At 38.3% G+C, this 13261-nt stretch overlaps 1 pseudogene; it reads left to right on the top strand.

The window, feature by feature from the left end:
* Positions 1 to 11206: 11206 nt before the first annotated feature.
* LOC118845071 lies at positions 11207 to 12225 on the top strand (annotated as a pseudogene).
* The last annotated feature ends 1036 nt before the right edge of the window (positions 12226 to 13261 follow it).

Genomic DNA, 13261 nt, shown 5'->3' with positions numbered 1-13261 from the left:
GATTTCATTTTGGTCCTTTTCAAACACAAAGGAAAACAATGACAACAACCCATGTTAGATTATTCGGACATTTCAAAGAGATTCAAAAGATGCATTTCTGCCCTCAAAGTGGCTTAAATTCAGATGAAAAATAAAATAATATATGTGTCAAATAATCACAAATACTACTGCACACATCGGTTCATGACTGTTCACCAAAAAAAAACCTGATAAAGACATAAAGTGCATAGAACTCTAAGAGGGATGTTAGAGTAGCCTGAGAATCATTCCTATGTAAGGATGGACATGATCTTAATTACTATATAAAGAGAGCAGGATAGGCAAACCAGTAGCATAAAATAAAAGAAATCAGGCAATTAAATAAAAGAAAACCCCTCAATTCTTCTATAATGGAATGAAAATCACACAATCTGGCCTTAGGAAGTAGTTCATACATGATGGGCATGATGATTGTGAGAGATATGATTGATAATTAGTCAGAAATAAGATTTCTGTTACCTGAAATCAGTATCCCTTTTTTCACCTCCATATTTTTATATTGATCGTGCCCCTTTTTTAGAATGCTCTCCCTCCTTAATGCCATCTCCAAGAATCTCTACCACCCTTGAAGGATCACCATAGTTGTTTCTTCCCACAGAACACTTTTTCCTTATTCTGCCCAGGTATTAGTTCTCTTTCCTTCCTAAAATTATCATGCTTGTGTTTCTATGATTTTTTAACTGTGGTTTTAACCCCAGTAAAATATAACTTTCTATAGTAAAGAGCTATTTGTTTATTTGGGCCTTTGAACCCCAAATGCATAATCCAAGACTATACGTAAGTGCCTACTAAAACCTTGTTGATTTGATGTGAAATTAATGAAGGAAGAGATCAGAAATGAGACTTTGTCTTGAATACATTCAATTGGAGAAAGAGACAGACAGACACACACAAACATACACATGCGTAGACAGAGAGAAACAGAGACAGAGAGATAGAGGGAACAACAGCAAAAGATAGGTCTGTGGAAATATGGGTTAATTTGGCACAGAGCACTCTCAGAGAGAAAGGAAAGCATAATAGCAAGTAGGACAATCACCTTGAAGGGACAGAGTTGCTACAAGATGGCAGAACTTCCTCCCAGAAAATCCCATGTTGGTATTAACACCATAAAACTCAAGCAGACCACTATGGCAGTTAGAAAGATGATGCCCACCATGAGGAGTTACTGCAGATCTATGCTCCCTGGTAAAGAAACTTATCCCCCATAATATCAACACCCTATAGACAAAGACCCATTTGCCTCATCAAAATCATAATTCTGGGTGCAAGGAGATGGTGAAGATCTTGGGAAGCTTTAAAATATTGTTTGGACATTACACTGCGTGTCGCAAAGAATCAGAACTTTCTATTTTTTTTTTTATTTTTTTGTGGAAAAGACCAATGCCATGAAAGCAGTGTTTTAGGAAGATTAAACTTGCAAGAGTGTACAGGATGGATTGGAGAGAGGAGCGTGAGGATCAGCAAGGCCAGACAGAGCCTGCTGCAGTAATCAAGTTGTAGAAAGATAAGGCACTGAAATAGGGAGGTAGCAGTGGAGTTCACTGAATTAACTGCTTATGTAATAAGCATCTAGACAACTCCAGGACTATTTCCAAAATGTGCCCTCCGTGGTCTCTGCATCAGATGATAGCATGCCCATTAAAGAACTTTCAGGAAGAACACAACAAAGAAACTCAACAATTAATGGAATTGTTTAACTAACAGAGGTGGAATGGACTTGTGACAAACACACACACACATACACAGGCACTGACAGACATTCAATATGACAACCTACGTAATACAAAAAAATGCAATCTGTCCTTTTCAATATCCTCCAAACCATATTTATTTAAAGTGTCAATGAATGGTATGAATCAGCGTTTTCTTTGCTTTATTTTTATTTTCCATGGGGTTTCCATTCTTTGTTTTCAAAAGAGTTGAGATTTTAATGTCTGGCATCCTGAAATGTCTTTGCAGAAGCAATTAGCATCATAGGAAATAAAATATATTTTTTCTCCTCCTAATGAAAGTGTCACATGCTTCCCAGTAATGAAATGTTTATGGATCAATTTGAGATGCTAGTAAAAAGTGAATGAATTTAGTTCAGGTTGAAGAAACAAGAACCAAAGAATCCTTTCAATCACTTTTACTTCTGAATATTTCCCAACCACATTGTGGCCTGCCTTTCCTCCTTAATTCTCCTTTTCAAGGACAATTGTTTGGAAAGTACACATCCATCCTTCACATCGAAAACAACATACTCAAAAGGTAGGGGAAATGTAAAGTAGAGGAAAGAGCCAAGAAAAGAGACTAAATCTTCTGGGAGAGGTAATGAGTTTCCATAGGGAAAGGGGAGAAGAAAATTAGATATTACCATGGTCTAAAAGAAATCTGGGTGTAACCATAAAGTAAAAAAAATGGAAACCAGAATTTTCAGTCACGAACCATGAAATCATAGGCACAGAGGAGTTGGTTTCATTCCTCTCTATGTATTTTTTTTTTTTTTGGTGAGCTTCATGAATACATTTAATGTCTCTTTGGGAATCTGTTTTTTTTTTAAATATAATAACCCTAATTCTCACTGGGTACTTTTGCAATTATGTTTTGCAGGATTACTTCAAATGCTTAATGATTATGATGCCTACCACCCATCTTCCCCAGACCAATGTCAGTGACTCAATGATAGTCAAAGAGACACCCATTTTTAGAGTCTCTTTTCAGCCAAGGTTCTTTGCTTCTTCTAGCTTAATATTCAGACAGCACAAAGAGCAATCATGAAAACGTGGAAAGCTTTGACTACCCAGAGAGATCCAAGAGATGGATGAAAGGAACAGTCTTGATGATGCCCTCTTAAATGTAGCATCCGTCCAAAGGGAGAGGAAGTGTGTGTTTCCTAGTTAATTTTTCACATTAACGTAATGAGGAGAAATAGACAAAGTGCCCAGGAGTTCATTTGGATAATGTCCCAACCGGCAGATGCTGCACAGCTCCTACTAAAAGGGGTTAAAGGAGACAAAAATATATATAATTTCAAGCTGCTTCCCTTGGCCTTACCAAATAGCACTGCAGGGCTGGCTACTGGATTCTCCATTCCCTGGCTGACACCAATCATTGATGGTGCCTTTCCAGTATCAGATTCAGATTAAAAAAAAAAGATTTCATTTTAATCAAATGACATGAACTGAATCTCAATGAAGGAGTTCTGCACTAGCCTCAGACTGTCCACCACTGTGAATGGCTCCTTGAGAGGCCAAATAAATATCAGCTTGTGTGAATGTTCATTCTGCCTGTGTTCGAAATGTAATAAAGTGAGTAGTCATTATTCAAGGTAAATAGCGACTATTCAACCTAAAAGCTGACTTCTCTTAGAATTGTGACAAGGAACAAATGAACATAATATAAATATGCAACAAATATATGTCTTTGCTTACGCACTGGAAAAACAGCTGATCACCCATGTAAGTAGTCCAGAGTGGAAGAACAGACTGGCTAGTTAAAGGATCATACTTATTAAATCTGCTGGGAACATAGATTGCTTTCTTTCCCTCTGCTTCCCAACTTGCCACCCACCCCCACCCCAATGCTTTTCAACCACAAGCGATTCCTCACAATAGCTATGCGAGTTCTTTGAAAGAGGTGAATATCAGTTCAATTTCATATTTAGGGAAATATGTATAGAAAATATTTTCCTGAATCCCGACCTTTGCAATAATATATGCCACAAGTTAACAGTGAATGTTTGTATATGGCTTTAAGGTTTCAAAAGCACTTTATAAATGTCATGTCATATGATACTTATAACAACCCTAAAAGGTAGGTGCCATTGCTATCCTCATTTTACAGATGAGGAAACTGAGGCTACATGGGCTGACCAGGGCCATACAGCTAGTAAGCTTCTGAAGCAGTATTTGAAATTAGATCGTCTTGATTCCAGTCCCACTGCTCTATCTGTTGGTCTACCCAGGTGCCTCTGGGCTGAAAGAAGGATTTAGGATTCTGAACTCTAAATCCAGACTGATAGACATACTTCTGATGACTTAAAAGTACTTTTTATCTTTCTTATCTTTTTTCTATTATAAATTGTACTCCCACTAATTTACTGAAGTATAATGAAGTATTGAGTTTTATCAAATTCATTTGCTAATTATTTGGGTGGGGCAGCTAGTTGGCATAATGGATAGAGTTCTGGGCCTGGAGTCCTCCTGATTTCAAATCTGGCCTCAGACACCTAGTAGCTGGATGACCATGGGCAAGTCACTTTATCCTGTTTGCCTCAATTTACTCATCTATAAAATGAGTTGTAGAAGCAAATGGCAAATCACTCCAGTTCCTTTGCCAAGAAAACTCCAAATGTGGTCATGAAGAGTCAGACAAAAATGAAAACAGCGGAACAAATGATATCAGGGAAACTAATCCACATCTGAACAGTTTTGAAGATTCCTCCCTATTTTCCCCTAGATTTGCTCTAGTTTCTCAGTTCTTTTTTAATAAAAGTGCTCTAAAGTGAACACAGAACTCTGTGCAGAATAACCGGAGCAGAGTAAGATAGGACCATCTCAACTTTTCATTTTTTATGTTAAATTTCTTAATGAAGAGTAGGATAACATTAGCTTTGTTGGCCACCACATTACATGCATACTTAGATAATCCCATTCCTTGTAAGACACTGTTCTCTAAGATACACTGGCATCTGGAATCCTTAGATTATTCTTACAAGAGCAATTATAGGATAATAAATTTAGACATTAGGAGCTTCAAGGAACCTTGACACCTATCTTGTCCAATACCTTCATTTAAAGTCAAAGTACCTGAGGTCTGGAGAAGGTAAGGGAATTGCTAAGGAACACTTGGCTAGTAAACTTACAAATTGGGATTTAAACCAAGATCTTCTTGAACTCATGTATAGTGCTCTACTGTATTAAAAGGGCAGAGTTTATAATTTCAAAGAAGATCATATATATGTCTGAAAGGTTCAGAACCACTGGATATAAGAAACTCTCAAAGTAGGAGGCAGAAGAATCAAAGCATATATTTAGGCTCCACAGTAACCAACCCACAAACCAGCAACCCCATTTTGATATTTTGATCAAAAGCTTCCAGGCCCAATAAGTCTGCCTCACAAGAGTAACCAGGAGGCCACAGAGAAGCATGATGGTATAAAGCAAAATCATATACATGCTTCCTCTCTATGGTAAAAAGATTACCCACTGGCCTCAAGTCCTTGTTCAGCACTCCTCAATCCTCACGTAGGTCAGCTCTGCTACCGGCAGCTCCTGCTTCAGCTTTGGCTGTAGCTGTAGCTGTAGCAGCCTCTGGCTCCAATGGAAGCTGTTTTTAACCATCCGGTTTCTGTGGGGGTGTAAGGTATGCCAGGGAAAGCACAGGTTCTTTCGATCTGCTTAAGCAAGGTGAAGGGGTTGACCGGGAAAGCACAGGTTCTTTCAATCTGCTTAAGAAAGGGAAGCAAGGTGAAGGGGCCAACAAGCTTACTCCAATCCAACATACAAACAGCATTCAGATAGTTCAGGGGAAAAAGCCAAACTATTCAAGGGCACTTCTTGACTAAGTGCTAAGGAGCCCATTTTTGATTACCAACACATCTACCCATTACACCATGCCATATTTCTACAGACAAGCAATGCCTGATCTAAAGAAGAACCTTAGTATATGGGGCAAGAAAAATTCAAATTAAGGGCTCTATAATCCATTCCTTAAGCATGTCAGTAATTATAATTCTTCTCTCAAATGATTGGGTCAAATCATCAATTCCAGTTTTAGAAAGGAAACAACACTTCATTTTAAAAGGAATGTATATAATTAGAATAAATCCCAAAGAATGGTGAGCGGAGAGGTTTGCCTGGAAACCAAGGCTTATGAGGTTTAGTTGAAGGAATGGAAAGGAAGATACCTTGATGGATTTAGAGCCAAAGGATTAGAGCCAATTCTGGACTCTGGAATTTACTATCTCTGATCCTTAGACAAGTGACTTTTGTTTTGTATGCCTTAGTTTTCTAAACAGTAGCTCCAAATGGTTAGACTAGATGACATATAAGGGCCCATCAAGCTCCAAATTGAAAATTTTATGGACTTTATTCAATACTATTTCTTTTTTTTTCCCCCAAGGTGATTGGGATTAAGTAACTTGCCCAAGGTCACACAGCTACTAAGTGTCAAGTGTCTGAGGCTGCATTTGAACTCAGGTTCTCCTGACTCCAGAGGCTGATACTATGTCCACTGCACAATCTAGCTGCCCCTTTAATACTACTTCTAAGGGTAGCATAACAACTACAATGACAATACAGTACAGAATTATCTCCAAGTTACTTAGTCTAATGCATTCATTTTATAAATCAAGAAAATGTAACCTACTGTGATAGGGTGAAATCTGAAATAAATGAGGGGGAAAACACTTTGAGCTTAGTGTATGGACTTATTAAGCAATGCATGCCAATTGCGCAAAAAATCAGAACCAGATCTCCTCAGCCTGGCATTGGACCCCTAACAAAAGAGGAGTTGAAATCTTATGATTAAAAGAAAACAATTAATATGATATAAACCAAAATTCAAAATTAGGTAATCTGATTTCTAATTAGAGGAAAGAATAAGGGGTTTCTGAGTTGGAAGGGGTATGAAGAAGTTTTGAGAGTTGGGAGGGGGAGAGTGAGCAGGTGGATTTTCTGGATGTGTAATGGGATGTCACTCAATTCCCACAATTAGAAAGCAGGTGGAATTTGCTGGATAATGAAACTTAGCTCTTAAAATGGAGACAGTTTTACAAGATGGAGTGGTTTCCAGTGTACACACAGTTTCCACAATTTTGTCTATCCCCCACTTTGATTCATAGGAGACAGAATTAGCAAAATTCTCCCATGGCTCACTCATCTCCAAGACAAATTTATATGGTTTTTAATATGCTCATGCTTTCTATCAACATAACATACCAAGAAAAGAGCACTGGAGAGCATTCCCTTACATAACTTGATACACCAAATCTCATAGAGTCTAACAATAACGATGACATCCCCTAAAAAGGCAACCCTTGTTTAATAGAATTTATAATTAAACTCAGAACACAAATCAAACTACTTAGAGGGCTCACAATGCACTGATTTTGAGAGCGGAGATTTGAAAGTCAAATGGTAACCAAGAAAAGTCAGCAAACATAAACATGAAACAAAAGGCCAAAGCAGTACAATAATGATTATCAATATAAAATAACATTAAGTCTCCCTGTATCCTAGTAACCCACTCCCAATTCACATTTAATCATCACATTTGAATTGAGTCCAAGATGACCCAGGTAGTTTATCTACTCTTGAACATTTTGCAGTGGGTTTCATTCTCAGGAAAACTCTGAAGGGTACTCTGTTCCTCTTGTTCCAAATCACGTGTAGAAGTTCCTAGATAATTCTGCTAAAATCTGCCAGTAATAACATTCAATATAATTTAGTACAAACTACTACTTTTGGTTTTCTAATAGTAAAAAACAGTTAAAGCATTACGGAGCTAATCCTATTAAGATCAGTGTTATAAGAAGAACATCAAATCAGTAGCCCATAATTTACCTGAGACTATAGAGAATTTCAGTTTTTATATAACACCTGACATTTTTATTTTTACCTAAACCTTGTATCTGACTTAAAAATCTTTATAAAAATCATGAGTATCTAATTGGTAAAATGAACCCTTCTATCTCTTAATATTATTATATGGATACTTTAAAATGGGAAAATAATTTCACTTTATTTACATTTATCAGTGTAATTTTATATGTAAAATCCTTAATCTAACTTTAAGAACTTAGGAAAGCATAATCAAAGCCCAAAATTACATACTAGATAAATTTAAAAGTCAATCAGATACATATGTATAGAGTTCTTAAGCATTCTAAACCTGTTGCTTCTTCAAAACTTATTATTCCATTTTATTAGAAAAGAATCATATTATATTTTATCTTATTACTTTAATTCTCCCCTTTAAAAGCTATTATCCCAATGTTATAATTTGATCACAAATGTCACAAATTCAGATTTAAATGGTAAGATATTTCACACTTGCATCCTTTTATAGTAACTCAGAGATTATCCATTATTAATCTATTAATTAATAGACTTAATATTGTACTTACAAAATTTTTACTTCTCGTCTGATATTTGCTATGACATTTGCTATGAAGTTAAAAGGAGGGACATAGTTGTGATTAAAGATCTTCCCCTTCCATTTAATAGGCCTCTGGTGGAGCAAGTTTAGGGAAGCTTGATTAGGCAGCCTTGTTTGTAGTCAGGCCCACACCCTAAGCCCCAGGGCTCCAAACAAGGTATATCTACCCTGTGGTTAGCCATTAAGCTCAGAGTAGGGAGAGCTGGGAAGAAGACAGAACTGCCAGAAGAAGAGAGAACTGGAAGACAGGGAGAGATGAAGAGACAGAAAGAGAACTAGAAAGGCTCTGAGAACTGCAAGGGATTTCAGAACTGCAGGAGGAGATGACACAGGGAAGTGGACAGTTAAGATTTGTGAGTGAGTGTTTACAGGAAGGCCCCAGCAGAGGGGTAGTTTATAGGTTATGGGATAGCTTGGCTCCTTGCTGTGATATTGTGTTTTACTTTGCTTACTGTTACATTGAAGTGGACTTACTGGTTTTGGGATACAATTGTTGCTATGTCAAATTGGAATTATCGGTTCTGGAATTTGATCCTCTGGTGTCTGAATAAATGTTGTAATTCTGCTTTCTACACAGAGAGGCTCTTATACTTTGCAATTCTGAATTATACATGCATATTCATGGTCACCATTGATATCATCAACCTTGCCATACTGATAAAATTGATATAATAATTTCAAGAATCGTCCCCTCAAGGACAAAGACTGACCTGACAAATACCATAATAGGGAAAAAACGTACTTCCCTTAGCTCTCTTTGATTCCAGACATGAGCCACATCTGACAGCAAATTATATAATACAGCTCCATATTATTCACAGGGTACGAAAAGTCAAGCTCAGGATTAACCAGATAGGATAATTTCCTGTTCAAAAAGGAAATTAAACAATGGGGAAACTGAGTCAAGAGACTCCCATCTTAAGCCAAGACAAGGTTGTCCCCTCAACTTTTCCCAAAGATAGGACAAAGGGAGCTCAGAGGCCAAGACATACCATTTCCTCCTTCACTGGTGGACTATTTAGCTTAATAAGTCTTCAAACAACCATATGCAAAATCAAGTTCAAAACAATAACAGATTATAATATTATGAGAGTTTACCTGAAATAGCAGAATTTCACTGACCATAGCTTAACGTTTGAATATTGGTAATTTTTGCATGTTCTCCTAACTTAGGTGATTTATCCTTTATTTTTTGATTAAAACTAACCACATTCTAGGGTTTCAGATGTGCAGTAATTCCCTGATAGTTGACTCATATTGATGTATTGAAGTTAAATCTTTGAACCACTTTAAAAATTTTCATAATTTTATAAGAGGAAAAAAAACTTTCAAATGAAAACTCACTCCTTATTATAGTAAACTGGTATATACCTCCTTCCTCCTTCCTTTTTCAAAGAGTATGAGATGGCATTCTACATTCTTGGTTCTTGTTTCTCAAACTTCAGTACTTTTGATTTGGCAGTGTTCAATCAATAGAGACAACAAGACTTTAAGACCTTGACTAAATAGGAGAACCAAATAAAGAGCCATTGCATTATTCCAGTTGTAAGGTGAAGAGGGCCTATATTGAGGTAGAGGCCAAGCAAGATGACCAAAAGGGACACAGATATGAGAGAGATTTTGAGGAGGAAGAATCAAAAGATTTTCAGGATATTTCATTACTTGTATTTGTAACTTCAGTGCCTGGTCCACAGTAGGTGCTTAATAAATCCACATTGCTTTATTTATTTATCTTCTAGTTAAATATATGGAGTCAGGGAAAGTTAGGAGTTGAAAATAGTTGGAAAGCCTGGATAAGCAAGGATGGTGTTGTCTGATTAGAAACACAGATGTTTGAAATTGAGGTGAGTTTTGAGGGAAATTAAATGTTATACTGTGGAATATTGAGTTTAATATATCACTGCTACATGCAGGCAGAAATTTCAAGCAGATAGTTCGTGATTATGAGCTGGAGCTCAGGGGAGTATGTCATAATAGATATGTGGATTTTGAAGTCTTTCAGAGGGGGGACATGGCTTCTCAAAACCTGTCTATTGATCTTTTTTTTAAACATTGTCTTTTGAATCATTTTTCCTATCTAAATGCATTTTCCTAAAATATTATTGAGTTTGTATAAAAATAGAAAATGTGTGTTTATATGATCATAAATATAGTGTTAGTGCTAATTGATACTAAATAAAGAAGCACTTCTTGGGGGCAGAGGTAAGGTGGTGGAATAGGGGAAGCCATCTAGATGAACTTTCCCAACGCTCCCCACCCCCAAACAACAGCAATACAACTCCTCAAATCAAATTTTGGCATGGCACCCAGCTGAGCTCTCCCAATATTTCCCTCTAAACAACTTTAAAATAATTCCTCAAATCCAATTTTGGAGTGGCAAAGTCAAGAAAAGGTTGGGATGAAACATTTTCCACCCTAAGAAAACAAGAGATTAGCAAGAGAAGTCTGGGACACTCGTGTGGAGACTTGTCCATGGCCCACACATTCCGCAATGGCAACAGAGGCCACAGTAGTAGCAGCAGTTTTGGAAACTCTCAGCACGGACACAGCAGTGGGGACAACTGCTCAGTAAGAGATTATAGCTGACCCTTTGCTGGCACTGGGTTTAGCTGACACTAATTGGCACCTCTATTATCTATATATAGCCCTAGATCAGTTCCAGGGTGGGGAAGGGCTTTGGGAGTCAATCATAAAGGAGGAGGGGCCTTGTTCACATTTCCAAAACAAATAGGAGAGGCAGCATTTGTAGCTGAAGGGAACCAGGGGCCCTCACCAGATTCAACAGAGTGAAGACCAAGAGGGCAGTGATCATACCACTCTTAGAATCACACCAACCTGGGAGCAACAAAAACTTGCATATGGACAGAACAAGTTCTTAAAACAGCAGAATGAAAAAGCCTAAAGTATGGGAGTCCCAGGTAAGAACCCAACTTAATGTGCAATTCAAAGTCCAAAAGTTGACTGGGAAAATGAGCAAACAATGATAAAAAAGGATATGACTATAAAAAATATTACAGTGGGGATGGCCAGACACTTGACTCCTGAATATTTCTCACCATCCCCAGGCCATGGAAGGGCAGGAGGTTCAGAGCCTAGTTGGAAATGGTCCAGCTTTCAAGGCCCACCCAGTGGCATCAGAACAGGGGCAGGACCCAATGGGTGACACACAATGACCCCGTACCACCCCTTGTATGATATGTGGGGAAGACGTATCTACTGTGAACCTCAGCCCAATGTGGGAGTGATGGCTCAGCCTTCTCAGGAGATTGCAGACCCGGACAGTGATGCAAGACCCAGGGTAGCGCTCCAGAATCCCACACCAGTGCTGGAGTCACCAAAATTGAGTCAGTGGAGTGTGGAGACCAGCATCCACATGAGACCTCTTCTCCAGAAGAACTGGAGCAGTTTGCCAAGGAGTTAAAGTTGAAGAGGTTCGCTCTGGGATATACCCAGGCTGATGTGGGCATCACCTCGGGGACTCTCTTTGTAAGGTTTTTAGCCAGATCACCATCTGTCGCTTTGATGCACTAGAGTTCAGCTTCAAGAACATGTGCAAGCTCCACCCTCTTCTACAGAAGGGACTAGAAGCTGCAGATGACAATGACAATGTTTAGGAGCTGTGCAAGACTGAGACATTCCTTCAACAAGCCAGAAAGAGGAAGCACACAAGCATGGAGAATTGAGTTTGGGAACACGTGGAAACCATGTTTCTCTAGTGCCCCAAGCCCACACTTCAGCAGATCAGCAATATTGCCGAAGAGTGGGGCATTGAGAAAGATGTTGTCTGGGTTTGGTTCTATAATGGCAATCAGAAGGGCAAACACAGCAATAGCAACTCACCCCAAGAAGATTTTGAGGAAGCTGGTTCCTTCCCTGGGGGACCTGTGTTTTTCCCCTAGCTCCAGGCCCTCCCTTCACTCCTCTCAGTTATGGGGCCACTCATTTCACCACTCTGTATGCCCTAGCTCCTTTCACAGAGGGGGATGCATTTTCCTCTCTCTCCCTGTTACCCCTCTGGCCCCTACCATGCATTCACACTAAAGGGCTTAGCCCATCCTTGGGCAGAGGAGGTGAGAGACTAGAGATGAAGAACCTGGCAAATTGTTTTAAGGTCTGGGAGTTGGATGATTAAGCCCTCTGTATCCTCGGAGTATTTAGGAAGAGGGAAGGATATGATCAATATTTCAGAGATTCATAAATAGATTTTTTGAGGGGAATGGGTAGGAGGGAAGTAGGGACTTTTGCTGTTTGTTAGTTCCACATCTTTTTCATCTTCCAACTCTTAAATAAAGCATCTGAAAAACATATATATATATATATATATATATATATATATATATATATGTTACATTACAGTGGCAGGGAAAATCAGGCATAAAATCAGTAAAAAGGCAACAATATGAAAACAGCTACAATCAAAGCTTCAAAGAAAGATTCTAATTGGATGCAAACCTAATGAGAATTCCTAGATGAGTTGAAGAAAAAGACAAGAGGGGCAGCAAGGTGGAACTGTGAGTAGAGCACCTGTCCTGGAGTCAGGACAACCTGAGTTCAAATCCAACCTCAGACACTTGACACACTTTCTAGCTATGTGACCTTGGGCAAGTCACTTAACCCCAATGGCCCTGCCTTCCTCCCCTGCAAAAAGAATAAAAAAGAATTAAAAAGAGAGAGAGAGAGAGAGATAAGATTGGTAGACGGAAAATTGGGAAAAGAAATGAAACTGATGTGAAAAAATGTGGAAAGAGAATTAACATCTTGGCAAAAGACGTTTAGGATCGGTAATAGAAGGTAGACAAATTCACTTAAAGAAAAGAGCTTTTTAAAACTTAAAATGGGCCAAATGCAAAAATGGTACAAAAATCTCAGTGAAGAAAATAATCTTTGCAAAATTCATATTGGAAAAGTATAGTAGTCCTTTTTGTGGTGTACAAGAACTGGAAATTGACAGGATGTCCATGATTTGGGGAATGGCTGAACAAGTTGTGGTATACAAATGTAATTGTATACTATAGTTCTTTAAGAAATGATGAGTAGGTGGACTTCAGAAAAACCTGGAAAGATTTACATGACCTGA

Source organism: Trichosurus vulpecula, chromosome 3, assembly GCF_011100635.1.
Source record: "Trichosurus vulpecula isolate mTriVul1 chromosome 3, mTriVul1.pri, whole genome shotgun sequence".
NCBI lineage: Eukaryota > Metazoa > Chordata > Mammalia > Diprotodontia > Phalangeridae > Trichosurus > Trichosurus vulpecula.
The sequence above is the reverse complement of the archived record's forward strand: the minus strand, read 5'-3'. Positions and strand labels throughout refer to the sequence as shown.